A 17,645-nucleotide genomic window follows, 5' to 3' on the forward strand; every position below is an offset into this window, starting at 1 on the left:
TCATCCACAAAACATTTGCTCCAGAACAACTAGAATTAGTTTTAGTTTTCAAAGAAGAAAAATATGGAAAATATATTTTTTAATTGTAGGGGGGAAAAAAACTTCAGTAACATGACGGATAAATATTCTGTTACTATAGCTAAGAAAATATTAAAACCAAAAATTAATTGGAATAATAGAGCATCTTAACCCACAAATGGACCTGAGCATCAGTTTTGGTCTTCTGTGTGGGGAGTGTCAATGATGCTAAGAGCTTCCTCTGTTTCCGCAAGAGTCAGGTGAATTGTAGAGTTGGAGAAATTACCTAGGAAATTCAGGTTCTCCAAGCAAATTACATTTCCAACATCTAAGTAGTAGAAGTATTTTTGGTAGAACTTAATTTATTTTCTTTAGAATAATAAAAAAAAAAATCAGAAAATGTGCCCAGGTTCAATCTGGAGATCAAGCCTATAAAGCATGGAGTAAACAAATCTTTGGGCTTTAAAGATAAGGAAATTAATGCACTACAACATTTTCAAAACAGAAGAGTATGATAGATCCCTAGAATAGGAACAGATTGGTATGTAATAAAGTCCCAATAGGTTAGTATACTTTAATATAGTTTGAATTTTAGGTCAAATCTATTCTTGTTCAATGCAGTGTACATGTACAGTATTGTTTACATATTTTTACTATACACCCCTTCTTTTAAAAAATTTTTTCTGGCTTTATTGAGGTATAGTTGAAAAATACAATTGTAATATATTTAAAGTGTGTAATGTGATGATTTGATACATGTATACACTGAAAGGATCCCCATAATCAAGTTAATTGATACATCCATCACCTAACACATTTCCTTTGTTTTCCTTTTCCCTTTTTTTTTTTTTTTTTTGTGGTGAGAATGCTTAAGATTTACCCTCTTAGCAAATTTCAAGAATACAATATAGTGTAATTAACTATAGTCACCATGCTACATATTCTATCCTCAGAACTTATTTCTCTGATGACTGAAAGTTTGTACTCATTTTATAACCCCTCCCTATTTCCCCATCTCCCAGCCCCTGGTAACAACCAATTCTACTTTCTGTTTTGATGAGTTGGCCTTTTTTTTTTTTCTTAGATTCCACATATAAGTGATACCATGTAGCATTTGTCTTTCTTTCTTTACCTGGCTTATTTCACTTAGCACAATGACCTCCATTTTCATCCATTTTGTCACAAATATCAGACTTTCCTTCTTTTTTAAGGCTGAATGATATCCCATTGGCTATATATACTACATTTTCTGTATCCATTCATTTGTCCACAGCCACTTAGGTTGTTTTCTTACATTGGCTATTGTGAATAATGCTGCAATGAACATAGGAATACAGACATCTCTTTAAGGCAGTGATTTTGTTTCCTTTGGATATATACTTAGAATTATTGGATGATATTGTGGTCTTAGTTTTAATTTCTTGAGGAAACTTCATCCTGTTTTCCATAATGGCTGTGCCAGTTTACATTCCCACCAGCCATCTACACACCCCTTCTTCTAAAATTGTCAGTGGGAAATTTATCTTAAATGAAAGCAAATATAAAACTACAACTCATAAGTACTCCTGTGATTTGTGATTGCTAAAACTCTTAAGGATGTATCGGTAAGTTGCTAACTGAAGGCTTTGGCAGAGGTTAAGGCCATGTGAGGACATAGCGAGAAGGCGGCCATCCACAAGCCAAGGAGAGCCCTCAGAAGAAACCAAACCTACCGACACCTTGATCTTGGACTGCTAGCCTCCAAACTGCAAGAAAATTAATTTCTGTTGTCTAAGCCATTCAGTCTGTTGCATTTTGTTATGGCAGCCCTAGAAAACTAATACAGCCACTAAGTTGTGAGGTGATTTGTTATATAGCACAAGATAACTAATACAATGATTTTCAACTAGGGTAGCATATGTGAAACTAACAAGACATCCTTGACTTTTAGAGGTTTATAATAAAAAAATGCCTGGATGCTAACAGTTAACTTAGATTACAGTGACAATAAGACTAAACAAATGTATAAACATATGATATGATTACTTATATGTATGCTTCAGAGCAAATAGACTGAGAATCCAGGCTCTTTACAGATAAAGCACTATAAAAGCATGCCATAAAAATGCCTTCAGTACTACATATTTCTATCATCATCTTTACTTAATGCGTATTGTAAAGTTTATACATTATAATGTAGAAATTTAATTTTGAAAGTACTTCCACCTTAAATGCATGTTTGGCAATTATCCAAGAATCATTCAAAATACGCACAAGTAATGACATACCTTCTCTAATATCACTAGAAAAGCTAGAATCTTCTTATGGGAAATATCATCAAAGACAGGCAATTTTGATATGCTGGGTTCAGAAAGACAGTGGCCAGATCAGAAAACGGTGTTTGATAAAAATATGTTGAGAAATCTATAAGCCCAAGAAAGCAGAATAGAGGGAGTTGGTTCTTAGTCTAAAGGAATGACAGCTACAAATCATTGAGCACATCTCAGAAACTGAATTTATATGTATTATTCTGATATATACAGTAGTTATCTCTACAAAGGAAGAAAATGTCTCAGAAAGATTAAGTAACTTGCAAAACACCACACAATTAGGAGTTACTCAGACTGTTACCAGTATTAGAATCATTATCATCACCATCACCATCACCATCATCATCATCCAGGATGAAGTCAAAATCATGTATTTTGTATTTACATATGGGCTTGTTAAAGATAATTTTTTTTCCATAATGGATGATATACATGGTCCCACTCATTTATCTCATATATATGTGTACTCCAGTTACTAAGGTATGTGGCCCACAAAATGTTATGGCCCAACAATACCTCACTGGTTTTCTAAGTACACGTCCAAAGTGGATCACTAGACTCATCTTCAGAGATGCAGGGAAACATAACATAAAGTAGCTACTTACTTTCAGGCCAATATTGCTAACTTCCTCTCCCATCCTGATCCTAGACCCAGCCTTCAGGCCTTAAAGATAGACAGGATGACCGAAGTTCAGCTAATCATGTTCTTTCCACCAGGAACCTTACTTTCAGTGTATCATCTGATAGCATCTGACAGCAGATGCTAAAAAGAGTAAAGGTTATAAATTCTTATGCTGAGATCCCCAGAGCTGCAATGGTTCTGTATATTCTGAGACTTGGTGGTTCAGCTTTTTGTTCAGTTTTGGCAGGTACCAGCCAATCATTTTTATGAGAGGCTTAGGATCACTTTCTGTGCTTTCATCCAAAGAATATTAAATGGAAATTGGTTCTGGCGTGAGTTCTGGAGATAAAGTCAGAGAGAAATATGTACAGTTTGGATCTGGTCATCAGGCCAAAAAGCTGTAAAATGCCTACAGGCATCTCAAGATGGGAAAGAGCAGCCCATGGTTTTCAATGGTGGAACATCCCCTCTTGTTATTGTCTGTGGACCACTGGGGTTGGATACAAGTCTGGGGGAATAGGTACCTTCTGCCACAAATTTAAAGGGGATAAGGAGCCCCAGAACCATGGGGATAATGGTTCATTCTGATAGGATATCACTCTAAAATATTACATGCTATGTCAAAAATCTTGTCTTAAGACATAGAGTCAAAACTCAGGGCCCTTTTGTTGTGACATGAAACCATGGCGATTAATGCCCAGAAACAAAATTTGAAGACTAGTTCTGCAACACTGCAACACCTCGGTCAGCAAAACTTCATCCACGCTGAGGAAAGAAATGGCCTCACAGCTGGTACCTGTAAAAGTGTCTATCAATCCTTAGCATTCCTCAGCTCCTAAGGCATGACACTGAAGCACTAGTCTATAAAAAATGTTGTAGTCAAAGATCAAATTCCTGGGCTTCCCTGGTGGCGCAGTGGTTGAGAGTCTGCCTGCTAATGCAGGGGACACGGGTTCGAGCCCTGGTCTGGGAGGATCCCACGTGCCGCGGAGCAGCTGGGCCCGTGAGCCACAACTGCTGAGCCTGCGCGTCTGGAGCCTGTGCCCCGCAGCGGGAGGGGCCGCGATGGTGAAAGGCCCGCGCACCGCGATGAAGAGCGGTCCCCGCACCGCGATGAAGAGTGGCCCCCGCTTGCCGCAACTAGAGAAAGCCCTCGCACGAACCGAAGACCCAACACAGCCAAAAATAAATAATAAATAAATAAAGTAGCTATAAAATTTAAAAAAAAAAAAAAAGATCAAATTCCTCCATCCCAGCACACTCATTTCTGGTCATTTATCTTTTCCATTACAAGAGAAGGAGCCTTGCGCACACCCCATGCCCCCTGACACAGCGCTTCAGTCTGGGCCTCAGTTACCCTGTCTAGGCTTATAGAAACAGAGGTTTTCTCATGTCCAAGTCTTTTCCACTCCCAGATGCTGGGAGCTGCTCCCTCTTCAGGAAGAAGGCCAGTAGTTTTGGAAACGTGATGTCTGAAAGAGGGGTCTTTAAAATCATCTTTAATATCTCTCCTGTCTCAGTATCCTCATGGGTAATTCCAAAGAAATTCAGCACTTCGGCAAATAAGGCTGCATTTGAACCTCTTCTCAATCCTGAACCTTCTGCCAATGACTCTATTTCTGTATTGAAGTTTTTAAGTATTTTGTAGAATCCCTTCAAATTCAATGGTATTATAGTCATCTGATAAGTTTCAAACAAGAAGAGATGTTTGAGATGCTACACTTATCTCTGCACACTAATTCTCCAACAGGGTTAGGATTGCTGTAGCAGCCTGCGGAAAAACGTGCTGGACAAAAATTCTTGACTTTCTGGTAATTTAGGAGTAGAGATGCAAAATATCTGTGCCAGAAGCACACACTTCTTTAACATGCTGAATCAAATAAAACTTGCCTCTGATTAGCCACAGGTCTGCAGGTAAGTCATCCAATATTCCATCCTACTTTTAGATCAAATGATAATCCTGAATGCTTAGGTGATACCCATGATACTTGATAATCATTTTCATTGTTCCTTAGGTTACACAAAGTCCATAATAATAGATACCCGTAATCACTGACTATTATCATGGCTTTTTTTTGCTACACTAAGTCTCAGTAAGCCTTGGTCCTCCACAATTGTCTAACACGATTGCACTTGACAGTTTACAGAGATGTTCCACACTGTTCTCATCTTCCCCAAAACTCAGGTTCAACCACGTGGGACTCCCAACTCTTCACTGTAGAAGTTCTAACTCCTCCTAGGGAACCATATGAGTGCAGAGGTGAGATTCCCTCCACTTATAGAAACTCATAGATAGATAGGTAGATAGGTAGATAGATAGATAGGTAGATAGATAGATAGATAGATAGATAGATAGATAGATAGATAGATAGATAGATAGATAGGAAAATATATATGAACCTAAATAGGTAACACATACACACACACATACACACATGTTGATTCCGCTTCTCCATTTTAACACTGACTAATAAAAATTATGCTTTCCCTCTCTGGAAAGGCAAACTTCATGCACTGATGGGCTAACTTTCTAAACAAGGGATTACAAAAGATACTTTCTACAGGACAGTTCCTAAAATACTAGTAATTGAATGCAGGGATTCAGGATTCTCAGGTTATGGATATTTGTCACTGTCCCTTTTCAGTAAGAGAACGGGTTTTTATCATAACCTCAGCATCCAGAGGAGGTCTTATAACAAGCAGGCCAAGATACCAAACCTTGGTATCTAAGGTTATCTGGGAATCAGAAAGGACTGTAACAATGGCTTAGTCCCTAGAAGGGTCTCATCTATGTCTCATCTTGGGGCCATTTTGATCATATCCTTTGCAAATAAATAAATTCCTAAACAAAATGAGTCTCTCAAGACAGCAGCCTTCACTCCAACTCTCCACTGACTAACTTATATTAGAAATAGGAGGATACAAAAGATAGAGAACCCCAAGAGATGTAATATGAGAGAGAGAGAGAGAGAGAGAGAGAGCACATGTGTGTAGAAGGGATGGCCAAGAAAGATTGTGGAGGCTCATACAAGTCATCTGAAAGATTTTGGTTTTTATCTTAAGGACAATAAGAAATTAAAGAGTTTAACAGGAAAATGACATAATCTGTAGCATTTTATGTAAAGATTGCTTTGGCTGCACTACAGAAGAAAGATTGATGGGTGGACAAGTATTTTTTCAGAGAGACAGACAGGGTAGCTATTACATTAGTCTAAGCAAACAAAATGGTAACAAACTATCACGGAGCTACACAGAAGTGGTCTGAAAAACACTTTGTCAACAGGACTCGGTGAATCCAACCGACCTTGACATTCCCATCAGTCTTTGCCCCACACATAATCTTATCAATAGACACACTATGTGTCTGTAAGGGGTCTTGCACGTGTTCTCCTATCTACCTGACACAACCTCTCCTACTTTTTTCTTCCATCAAACATTCTTTAGCACATCCTTTCCCAAAAGTTAGTTGTTCTGCCTCTGGGCACTCTGCTGTACATACCTCTGTTAAGTTTGCATATCATGTACTTTCTTTGTCTCCACACCTTCTCTCTGAGAGCAGAAACTACATTGTACTAGCCCTTTCCCTATGGTCTGTGTTAAACCCTGTCACAGAGTAAATATTAAAGTTTGTTCACTAAATAAAACAATAAATGCATATCTTAATCATTTCGCTCAAAGCACGTGCAGAAATTGTATTCTGATCGTCTCTGAAACTGACAAAAAGAACTGTTTTCTGTTTTTCTGCAAATGAAGTACGCATTTCATTTCTCCCATAATAAAAGGAGACAGGAAAAAAACAGATTAGTAAGAGAAACCTTAAAACCCTGATACCGGAGACATGATTTGCCCCCTTCTGTAGGTCATGAATGTGTGGGAAAGAATAATGAACTAGAAATCAGAACACCAAAGTTCTTATCTTAGTTTTGTAACAATATCAAATTTGTTTCTACTTCCTTCTCCAGAAAGTGGGGATCAAACTTGTCCTGCTTTTCAGTCAAAATCTATTTTTGTGAAGAAAATGTATTAACTTTTTAAAAACTTTTTCCTTCGAAATAATTTCAAACGTACTTCATTACAAGTAAAGTTTGAAACACATGTTAAACCTCATTGAATGACTCAAATGGGGAGCAAAAGCATTAATAAAGTTAAATTAAAAACAACTTCCCTTGGGAAAATGTTCATATTTGTTTATAATATGTCATTTACATGCTCTAATTGGCTTTCCTGGTATTCTAAAAGTAAATTTTAGAATAATTTTCTTACTTGAACTTTAATTTGCAAACTGTTGTGTCCTTTTGCATATTTGGATACAATTTGCATAAACAGTATAATTACAATTATCTGCTCTCCCCAAAAGATTAGACAGGAAAAACTACTAATTAATCTCATTTACATGTAGATAAGGTGAATTGCTAAGACCAGTTTTTATTTTCCCTTGCTAAGCTGTAATAAATGCCGTCATGCTTATTAAGATACAACATAGACATTATACTATGTATCAAATTGAATCATAATTATATTTATGTAGTATCTTTCACTCCCTGTTTTTTAAAATAATTTTCTTGTTATCGAAGGATGCATTACCTAATTAGATGGATGCTTTCTTCCTGATAGGAAGACTATAACCTAGCCTTTCTAAAATTGTGTTCACCTACTTTTCTTACCTTACTGCCATATTTTTCCTTATCTTCTCACTTATATAAATACAAAATAAATATTAATGGCCTCCATTCCTCAAACCACGTCCACTTTTATTTATCCAGTCAGTTATTGCATACTTGCCTCTTTTTATCTAGGTTCTTGTCAATTCTACTTGATGACTATTTCCTTAATCCATCCTGTCTGCTTCCACTAGTCAGGAATCCTGTTTATTTTTAGGTGATTTTAAATGGTTCCCAACAAGTACTTACTAAAGTCACTTCTCTGGATTTCTACCTAGGCTCTAAATGTCTCAGAGGTATCTTTCTAAATGTAAATTTAATCATGTACCTTTCTCACATAAAATCCTTCAAAGCCTCCATATCCCACGATATAGAGCTCCATAGGATGGCATATGAAATCCTTTATTAGCGACATTTGCCTACATGTCTAACCTCAGCTCCAACTGTAATCCAGAAAAGCCTGGGTTCCAAGAAGTCAAGCCATTTGGCATTCCTGAAACCTATGACACCACTTCACAACACAAGGCCTATTGCCCCTGAAGTTAATGAAACACAAGCCTCCACTCTTTCCCTGTGGGTGGTGAAGGTGGCTGAGTATTTTAGAACATTCTAGGAAGGGACAGAAAGTAAAGTTACAATCAGGAAATACTTCCATGGGAGCATTTCTATTAAATTGCCTAAATGGATCTCAGAAGAAAGAGACTTAAAATTTCCAAGACTCCAGTTATTTGTTGTGATATGTTTTCTCATTGTAAAAACATATTCACTTCCATATATTAATTTTGGATTCATAAACTTGTATTATTTTCCTTAAGATGGCCCCTGTTCAAAACTCTAGCTTGGTCCATGATCCTTTTCCCTGGGCGTATTTCCCCCTCTTGTCTAATTAGAAAAATTCTCCTGATCCTTTGAAGATTCAGCTTAAAATTCACCTCTGTTCCCTCAGCCTCGGGCATCCCAGAAATGACTGCAAATTTCATTCTCTGTTTCTTCTACTAAGGATTTTACCACATTCCATAATTATGTGTTTACCTGTTCATTCTCTATCTCCCTTAAAGGAGGGATGGTGGACATGTGTGTCAGTTTGGACACAAAAATGTGTGTCTCCTTTCCTAATGACATCCCAGTTTCCTTCTGGGGAATTCTTTCCCCCATAGGTGTCAGTCACAGTGGGATGATAAGTTCAGCATCTCTGGTTCTCACGCTCTGTTACCCGAAGGCTTCTGGAGGCTCTTTGCCTGTCTGTTTTGTTTTGCCTTCCCAGCCCAGCAAACGTGTTTCCACATGCCCTCCTCTCAGTTCATCAAAATCTCACTCTTGGGACTTTCACCTTTGATCTTGTGAACAGCTGGCCTCTTTGAAGTAGCTCCTTCCACTGAGAACCTCTATAATGTCTGGGATCCTGAGTCCTCAGCCTTTCCCTCTGAGAGGAAGATTGCCAGTGGTCTCCCAATCTAAATACCCCTTCTGCAGGGTCGTGGGCCCACCCAGCAGGAGACTACATTTCCCAGCCTTCCTTGCAGTTAGGCGTGACTGAAAATGCTGCCGGCAACGACCTGACCTAGGCCTTCAGGCACTGAACTTGCTTCTTTGCTCATGTTCCCTTTTCCCTCCTTTCTGGATGGAGCCAGGGTGCATGCAGGACCTCTCACTTGCATTGGTCCCTTCTTGGTACCTTTAGCCAATTAAAGGTATTTAGTTGTATTGTTTTACTTGAAAAGTCCTCCCCAAATTGTATGAGCTCTAGGCCCCTCAAAACCCAGCTCTCCATGCTTATACGAGACACAGCTGCTTCAACCATGGAAAATGAGAAGAACTTGGTTTACCTCAAAGCATGAAAAACTCATTAGAATCCATTACTTACTAAGTTTTATCAGGGAAGGGAAGCTTTCATTTCCTATTACCCCAATATCTTGCATAGTGCTAAAAATGGTTGTTTAATTTTCCAACTATTGGGTTATTAAACACTGAATTGATCAAATTAATATCTTTTTCTCTCTTTCTTTAAATATAAAACCATCAATTATAAATGTTACCATCAATTAATAGGTATGATTAATCAATTATTAATTATGTTTAATCAAGTATTAGTATATTAACCAATATATAAGATTTCTATTTTTCAAGTCACGTGAATATTGTTGCTTTTCTCTAAAAGTATAGTTCATAGATTTTATATCGTAATTGTTCAAAGTTTCACTGTTTGATGCATTAAAATACCTATATTTCACAGCCCATATGACTCAGGTTTGCCAGAGCAACAAAATGCTTTGTGGGTGAATATGAATGTTCAATTTTTTCATTTTGCATTTTAGGGAGACTTTCCAAAAAATAAAATTAGCCCCATAGTCTATTCTTAACAAAAGAACATTAAGAGTTGAAAGTAGCCATTATGTATTTGATGGAATTAAGACTTAATGCAGTGGTTCCCAGACTAATTACAAAATAGAATTACTCAGAGATGTTTAAAAAAAACATGCTTTGGCTCCCATCCAGATATTTTTATTTCATTGGCTTCAGAAGGAGCCTAGAAATCTGTATACTTTTAAATCTGTCAGGAATCATAATGTGTAACCAAGGGTTGACAAGCAAAGATTAGAGTGGAGGAGGGGTTCTTTGTTTCATTCTGCTAGAAGTTTCACTGATAAAAAGAAAGTTACAGCTGATTACTGAGTTACTGATTCAAAGTTTTTGGTCAAATAAAAGAGAAAAGCATATAGATTTTCAAATATATCCTGGAGGAAGTTACACCTAATCCTCATGTAGCATTATATTTCCTGTGGTCAGAGATACAAAGTTAAGCTGAGAATGTAATCAGGTGATAACCACCCTCACCCATATTCTAAAAGTGAGGGGCAAGACCATCTATCTGGGACAAGTGAAGGGTTGAAGAAAAATGATTTTGCTAACATAAATCGTCTCCCACCTCCAGGCTAAGAGAAGACTTAGAGTTAGTTACAGAGATTGAAAAGGCCAGTCATCAAGGAGAACTTAGAAGAGATAATTAGGAAGGTGCTATTCCTGACCTCTGGTCAAACACAGAGAATCCCCTGGTGTCAACAGAACAATAAGGGGTGTGGATGGAGCTATCTCTGAACTAGCCAAAAGAAAGAAAAAAAATGGGATCTATCATAGAAGGAAGCATTAATGTTAGACTCCAACCTAATCCATCAAAAGAACCTATCCCTTATCTCTCTGTTCCAGTTACAATTGCTCCATGACAGATTATCCCTAAACACAGAGGTTTAAAAGAACAATTTCATTAGATTAACAGATTCTGAAGAACCAAAATTCAGAAAAGGAACAGTGAGGTTGATTTATCTCTATTCCGAGATATCTGGAAACTCAGCAGGAAAGACTGGAAAGCTGGAGTGGACTCCTTGGAATCAACTAAAGGCTCATTTACCCACATCTTTGGGGCCTCTGCTGAGATAACGCGAAGACAGGGGAGGAAAACTGGACCTGTAGATCGAACGTGCCCCTCCTTGTGCTTCACCCTTTCGGCACAAATCTCCTAAAAACATGGCCATTTTCCTACACAACCATGGTGCCACTGACACGCTCAGGAAAGTTAACATCAATATTAGTATCATCTAATATGGATCACATATTCAAAGTTCTTCTGTTTTTCCCTGTAATGTCTTTTATGTTTTGCCGCCATTGAAGATTCAATCAAGGACCACATACTGCATTTGGCTGCCATGTCTCTCTGGTCTCCTTCAGAGCAGTTTTTCATCTTGATTGACATATTTTAAGAGTCAATAAAGTTGAAGCCAGCTGTTTTGTAGAATGACCCTCAGTTGAATTTGCCTGATGGTTTCCTCATGAATAGATTCAGACTAAATATTTTTGGCAGGAAAATTATATAGGTGTTGGTTCTTCTCAGTACATAACATCAGGGGGTAAGTATTGTTTGTTTCTCCCATTACTGGTGACATTAGGTTCAATCTCTCAGTTAAGATGGGATGTGCCAGACTTCTTCATTATAAAGGTACTTATGTGCATCTATAATTAAGTATATGACATTCAATACTTCAAAACTGTATACATATTCTGTTTCTCAACAATTTTTCACCCCAAATTTTAGCATCCATTGATGATCCTTGCCTGAATCAAGTATTACATCTGTGGCTGCAAAATGTTGACTTTTTTCAATTCATGATTTTTATCATATATATCAGCTAGAATGCATCAATAAGAAGAGCCTTCCCTTTCCTCCTTCCCTATTTCTTTTTACTGTTACTATGGACTCATGAATTATTTTTTAATTCAACGCATTATATTTATTACCATCATTCTCTTGATGCCCAATTGTCCCAAATTTGGCCAGTGGAAAGCCCTTCAGGCTGGCTCTGATGTCCTTTTGATATGTCCCCATCAGTTTTCAAGCCCTGCCTTACTTTCTGACATGAGAGGTTCCAAGCTCAAGAATTAATCCCTTCTCCCAAGGCAAATAGAAATAAAAACAAAAATAAACAAATGGGACCTAATCTAACTTACAACTTTTGCAGAGCAGAGGAAACCATAAACAAAACAAAAAGACAACCTACAGAATGGGAGAAAATAGTTGCAAATGATGTGACCGACAAGGACTTAATTTCCAAAATATACAAACAGCTCATACAACTCAACAACAAAAAACCAAATGACCCAATCGAAAAATGGGCAGAAGACCTAAATAGACAGTTCTCCAAAGAAGACATACAGACAGCCAATTGGCACATGAAAAGATGCTCAACATCACGAATCATTAGAAAAATGAAAGTCAAAACTACAATGAGGTACCACCTCACACCGATCAGAATGGCCATCATTAAAATGTCTGCAAATAACAAACGCTGGAGAGGGTGTGGAGAGAAGGGAACCCTCCTACACTGTTGGTGGGAATGTAAATTGGTGCAGCCACTGTGGAAAACAGTAGGGAGGTTCCTCAGAAAACTAAAAATAGAATTACCATATGATCCAGCAATCCCACTCCTGGGCATATATCCAGTCAAAACTATAATTCAAAAAGATATATGCACCCCTCTGTTCATAGCAGCACTATTCACAATAGCCAGACATAGAAACAACCTAAATGTCCATCGACAGAGAATGGATAAAGAGATGTGTACATATATACCAATGGAATACTACTCAGCCAAAAAAGAATGAAATAATGTCGTTTGCAGCAAATAGATGCAACTAGAAATTATCATACTAAGTGAGGTAAGTCAGAAAGAGAAAGACAAATACCATATGATATCACTTATATGTGGAATCTAAAATGTGACACAAATGAACCTATCTATGAAACAGAACAGACTATGGATGTAGAGGACAGACTGGTGGTTGCCAAGGGGGGAGGGGGTTGGGGGAGGGATGGAGTGGGAGGTTGGAGTTAGCAGATGTAAGCTTTTTATATAGAATGGAGAAACAACAAGGTCCTACTGTGTAGCCCAGAGAAGTTATTTTATATAATATATATAAAACTGAATCACTTTGCTGTACAGCAGAAATAACACATTGTAAATCAACCATACTTCAATAAAATATTGAAAAAAAGAATTAATTGCTTGCAACAACACAGTAAATCAGCCATTTATCCAAAACGCCTGAGTTTCTTTAGTAGGAAATCTTAATTAGAAACCAGATCTGGGTGCTAAGTATGCTGATTGGGGTATCAGTAGTATCATTGGTATGTCCAATAGCCTATGCTAAGAAATATGTCCTTTAAAAAAAGAAAAAAAGAACTCATTATTTTAAGGAGACCAAGTCCTTAATTTTAGTTAATAATATTTTCATTACCAACAACAATCACCAAATCCCACCCTTCATTTTTATTTTTATAGTGGAGATATAATTTACATATAACATTATACAAGTTTATGGTGCATAGCCTATCGATTTGATACATTTATATGTTGCAATACAATTACCACCTTAGCTTTAGCTAATACCTCTATCACGTCACATAATTATTTCTTTTTTTATCATTTCTTTTCTACTTGTTTTTTTAACTACCCTGTTTTATCAGTGATGCTGAAGGGCAATGTCATGTACTTGTATTCACCACTATCTACTAGACTGCAGGCTCCTTGAGGGAAGTGTATTAGTTTTATTCATTATCCCTTCACATATTACATATTCAGTTATTGTCCCTTCTGCATGAGGTGGGGTCAGAGTAAGCTTCCAGAGGGAGTAACCCATAATAAGTAAGTGAGATCTGCCAGATGAGCAGTAAGTAGTTATACAAGGAAAGAGGAAGGGATACAGAGACTACAAAGCAAGTGCTCCTGGCAAGGGTACCCTGTATATGAGGATGTACAGCCCAGAATTCAATGATGGTTGAGTCAATAAATGAATTAATTTTCCAAAATTTGGTAGAAATTAAGTAGACACGGTCTAGGTGTGTCTATAAAAGAAAACTACTGAGAGAAGCAGATATTTGGGAAAGTTTTTCAGAAAAGTGCTCTTTAAAAAATCATTGGCCTTTTTTTTTAATACAGTACATATTTTGAAAATACCGTGAATAATTTTTAAAATAACCCTCAGAAAGTATGTAATGTATCAAAATGCCTCTAACTGAACTCAGTAGTTTTCTTTAAATATTAAACAGATACAAAATACTTTTATTAAATATGCATAAGGCAAATAAACAACACAAATACTGGGGTGCCCATGATCCAATTTAATTAACAGAAAGTTACCATCACCTTTGAAGCCCTGTGTATTCCAAGGCAACTGACTTAGTCACCACATCCCTAGGGGTAACCATTATTTGCAATGTAATGTTACACATTTACTCTCCTTCACAAGTTTACTTCACTGCATAGTGTGTATCCCTAAAACTATACATTACTTAAATATGCATGGCTTAGAGCTTCATATAAGTATAAACGTATCAATACTTAGTGTATTTTTCTGCGGCATTACGTACCTGAGAATCAATTAAATTTTTGCTTCAAGTTGTAATTCATTCATTTTCAATGATCTAGTATTTCATCAGATGAATATGCCACAATTTATTTATCTATTCTAATGTGAATGGATATTTGGGTTGTTTCCAGCATTTTGCTGTCTCAAACAGTGCTGCAGTAAACACTTGTGCATGTGTCCAGGATAAGAGCTTCTCTGAGACAGGAATGAAATTGCTCAGTCACTAAATATGTGCATCTCAAATTAACTAGACAGCATCAAACTGTTTTCCAAAATGATTTGCCCATTTACCATTCTACCACCTGTGCATGTGTGCACTGGCTCCACATTCTCATCGAGGTTTAATATTATCCAATGTTTTTAATTTTTCCCCTGTGTAAGTATGTTGGTATTTTTATCGTGGTTTTTCATTTGCATTTCTCCAGCTATTAATAAGATTAAACAAATTGTTCCTGTTATTGACCATTTGGTTTTTCTCTTATGTGAAGAATTGTTTAAGCCTTTTACCCGATAGTCCATTTTCTTTTCCTTTTTAGCTTGTAGGAGTTTTTTTTTATCTGTTCTGGACACTGATATTTTGTCATTTACGTGAACTACACACACATTTGCCATATTGTGACTTTTCTTTCACTAAACTCTTTATATCCCTTGATGAACAGAAGTTGTCAATTTAAATATACTTTTTAAAAAGAGCTAACCCAAAGGTTATAAATATATTGTTTTCACGGAGTTTTATAATTTTGATTTATGGTGTGAAGTAAGGTCTAATTTTATTTTTCCCTTTTATATGATCATTTGTCAAGGAATCATTTATTGAAAAGTTCATCTTTTATACCCATTCTATAATACCAGCTCAATCACAGATCAAGTTTCACTATCTGGGTAAATCTGTTTCCGAAACTGACAATTCCACTAGTCAATAGGTCTATTCCTTTGCAAGACGCTCAGTTTATTAATACAACTATATGATCATTCTTGATATCTGCTTATACAATCCCTCCACTTTGTTCTTTTTTCAGAGTGGGTATTCTTGTCCTTATATTCTTCTATGTTAATTTTGGAATCAGTTCCACAAAAAAGTCTATTGAGATTTTTATTGGTTTTGCAGTGAACTTGTTGGTGAATTTTGGGTAAATCAACATCTTTGTAATGTTAATAGTCCAACCCAAAAATATTATATGTCTGTCTATTTACATAGGTTTTCTTTAATGGCCTCCCACTAAGTTTTACAACTTTCTCTAAAAATGTCTCTTGCTCAAATTTGGTTAGATATATTTCTAGCCACCTTGTATTTTTGATGCTATTATAATTGGTAAATTCATTTAAAAATATGTTTTCTAAACTATTGCAGAATTGCAGGAATTCTACTTATTTTCGTACATTGGTTTCATATCTAGCAGATTTATTAAACTCTCATTATTATTTTTACATATTTAACTAATCTGTGTAGACAGTCATATTGTCTAAACAATGAGGATTTTATTTCTTTTTATCTGGACTATTCCCTTTATTTTTTTGTGTGTCCTACTGCTAGAATCTCCATACATTTTTAAATAGAAGTGTTGATACTGGACACCAGTGCCTTGGGCACATGCTTTTAACATTTCACTATTAAGTAACATATTTGCTGTACATTTTTATATTTATCCTTTGTTGTATTAAGGAAGTTTATTTCTAGTCCTAGATTTTTCCCCCTTTTTGTTTGAAAAATTTCAAATATCATAAAGGCTATAAGAATAATACAGTGAATATCCATCTACCTTTCACTTTTAACATATTAAAATACTTATTTTATATCCTATGCCTGAATTCAATATTTGATGTTTTCGAGTTGAGGGGTAATATTTCTCCTTGACCCTTATGACATATGTATAGCTCTTTGTGGTCCCAGATTTATGTGTGAATTGTCCTACGAGGTACTCACTTTGGGCTGGTTCTGGGCTGTGTATCTGTCTTATCTTACTTTGGGAAGGAAAGAAGTCCAAAGTTCAAGGTGTCTGGTTCAGCAAATGCCTTTAAGACAAAAGCCAGCGTCAGTCCTCTGCTTTCCTGTCTTCCCAGTTTCACTCAGTTTATGGCCTCTGAATAATTCTTACTCATTTGCCAGCTCATTAACTAATTAAAAATGACATTTCTTTATACCTTTACGAGGCATTTTTAGTTGTTCTCAGTGAGAGGGTCAGTCAGGATACCCAGATGACCTCACTCTAAGAAATAGAATCTGGTCTATTCTTCATGTAAGGCTTGGAATCACATACCTACACTAGGCTTCCTTAAAGCTACGAAGAATTAGCTTTCCTTTATGAGGGCTCCTAGCACAACTAAACATACTTCTTTCCCATCTTCCACAAACAATCTGTATTAACTTCACAAACCCTCCTAGCACCTTAAGAGAGGTTTCAGAGCTAACAAGGCTATTTAAGCCAAAAGCTAAACTAGTTTCCAAAGATGAACACAGGCTCCCTGTAGTGAAACTAGCAAAAGGGAGCTGTCTAGATACAAAGATTTTCCAGTATCTTCACCTTATCTCTGTGGGGTTTAACAGTTACTGCATGAGGCAGGATGTTTTGACACAGGACAACTTGTTCTTTTAAAGTATGAGAAGCTTTGTGGCTCTTGTTTCATTTTCCAGTCATCTGCTGGCTGTTAAGAAAAACCCACCCCATAGTTATACTAGACATTAAAATTAGATATATTTGGACAAAGCACCCTCCCCTCACCTTTCCCATATGTACACTCACACACAAGTTTCTTACACAGGCTTTATGGTTCAAGGAATCTGACCCAGGCAAATTGTGAACAATATAACATTGGTTTTCAGGACTCATCCTGCACTTATGGCCCTCAAATGTGGCCTTTCCTAGTCAAGTAGCTGCACACTCTCTGAATCAAGAGTGTGGGAAAAATGGGGTGATTCTGCTCCTGATAGCCCCTTAATTTTTTACCTTATCTCTCTGCTGGTTGTGCCCAGCTTACTGTGTGAAAAATCAAGTTCAGATGATTTCACTCAACTAAGGCCAATTTGGGTACTGGTACAGATGAGGTCAATTAAAGATATAGCGTCTCATTCTTCAAAGAGCAGCGAAGAGTTTATATATTAGTTTCCTGTTACTGCTA

Source organism: Balaenoptera musculus, chromosome 18 (assembly GCF_009873245.2).
Source record: "Balaenoptera musculus isolate JJ_BM4_2016_0621 chromosome 18, mBalMus1.pri.v3, whole genome shotgun sequence".
NCBI lineage: Eukaryota > Metazoa > Chordata > Mammalia > Artiodactyla > Balaenopteridae > Balaenoptera > Balaenoptera musculus.